The sequence below is a fragment of the Ursus arctos genome, unplaced genomic scaffold, assembly GCF_023065955.2.
Source record: "Ursus arctos isolate Adak ecotype North America unplaced genomic scaffold, UrsArc2.0 scaffold_11, whole genome shotgun sequence".
Taxonomy (NCBI): Eukaryota; Metazoa; Chordata; class Mammalia; order Carnivora; family Ursidae; genus Ursus; species Ursus arctos.
The window spans coordinates 53665655-53667409 of record NW_026622775.1 but is presented as its reverse complement, the minus strand read 5'-3'; the positions used below and the strand labels follow the sequence as shown (position 1 = coordinate 53667409).

General features: G+C 40.3%; 1 pseudogene; it reads left to right on the top strand.

Moving 5' to 3' along the window:
* The first annotated feature begins 725 nt into the window (after positions 1-725).
* On the top strand, positions 726-1383 carry LOC113245478 (40S ribosomal protein S12-like; annotated as a pseudogene).
* Positions 1384-1755: the final 372 nt, after the last annotated feature.

Sequence of the window (1755 nt, the reverse complement as noted above, 5' to 3'; positions counted from 1 at the left end):
ATCTATATAGATTTCTAGATACTTCCTACTTTCCTTCTTTTTGTCCTACCTTACATGGTGTAAAATATGCATCATTGTCTGAAGTCCTCACCTTCTTTCTTCCCCCAAAATATCTTGTACATACTACCAAACTTGGTGTCTGCTTCTCTGCTGACCTGAACAAATGCAAATGGTACCAAGAGTTGTCTAAAAACATATATTAATAGGGGATTTTTGACTGGCTCACTCATTGCTGGAAAGGCAAAAAGTACATCGTTCTGCATCATGGGACACAGACAATCAGTCACATAAGGTGGCAGCCATTTGCAAAAGTTTTTACTAATGGTGATATGAGAAAATGGCAGATGCAAGGGGAGTATAGGTATGATGTTCAAACATTTGTAAAATACTAGAGGAGGGGAATTTGTAGGGTGTCTACAAAGACAGTGGAGTTGACTGGTTACTATTTAGTTGTGTCAAAGTCCTTTAGAGAGGTAGGAGGAAACTAAGGGCTCCTGACAAACAATTCAAGGTGAAGTGCAAGAGTCAGAGCACTTCTTTGGTAAGTTACAAAGGGACATTTATCTCCTTCATTAGAAGAGCTGTTAGAGTTGGGCAATGATTTGAAAAGGCAATAATGTCACAGACCTACAGACATTTGAATGTTCAGCCAATATAGATATGTCATGCTATCTTTAGGGCGTAGGACCCTGAAATATGGGATAAGGACATCTGAATTGATATACATGAGGGCACTGGCTCTGATTATAACTAGGGTTGAATACTATCATAATTCCAATGGACATTTGATGGGCTTGGAAAAGGAGAAAAACTATATATTGAAGGAGTTGCAAAAACAGCTGGCAGAGAAATACCCCTGGGATTGGTTGATCAAAACAGCTGAATACCAGACTGGGTAAGAAGTAATTCATTGATGTGAGGACCCTTCCTAGAGACATGGAATTTAACAAAGATTGAAAACCTGTCACAGTGAGCAACAAAATAAAGATCCTCTAATGCTGAGGAAGACATTGATGCTGGAGGTGTAATGGACACTTACGCTACTTTATAAGAGGTGGTAAAGATTGCTCTTGTCCATGATGGCCTAGCACCTGGAATTTGCAAAGCTGCCCAAGCTTTAGACAAGTGTCAAGCCCATCTTTGTGTGCTGGCATCTGTAATGAGCTTATGTATGATGAATTGGTGGAGGCCCTTTGTGCCGAACACCAAAACAACTTCATCAAGGTAGATAACAAGAAACCCGGGGAATAGGTAGGCTTCTGTAAAACTGACAGAGGGAAAATGCTGAAAGTGGTTGGTTGCAGTTATGTGGTAGTCAAGGACTATGGCAAAGAGTCTCAGGCCAAGGACACCATTGAGAAATACTTCAAGTTCAAGAAATGAACAAATAAAAACTTGGTTCTTTAGTAAGAGGAGGCAGGGGAGGGAGCAGGAGAGAAGGGGGAGGAAAAGGAAAAGGCAGCAGCAGCAGCTGCCTGTGGAGTCACATAGCTAGAGAGACATTTCAGTACACAGTCGATGTAAATATTTCACTGGAAACCTGACAACGTGGCACCAGGATGTACTGGGGGTATCCTAGTAAGAGATTATTAGAATGGAATTATAGGATTTGAGTTTGTGCTTAGTCATTTCATTTTTTGTAGCATTTAGGAAAGTGAGACTTGCTTTGTTATAAGGAAGTACGGATATTCATATGATTAGTTTTTAACAAACCTATCTAGAAAAGACTAGGTCTAGGCCAAAGCTCTATTTCGT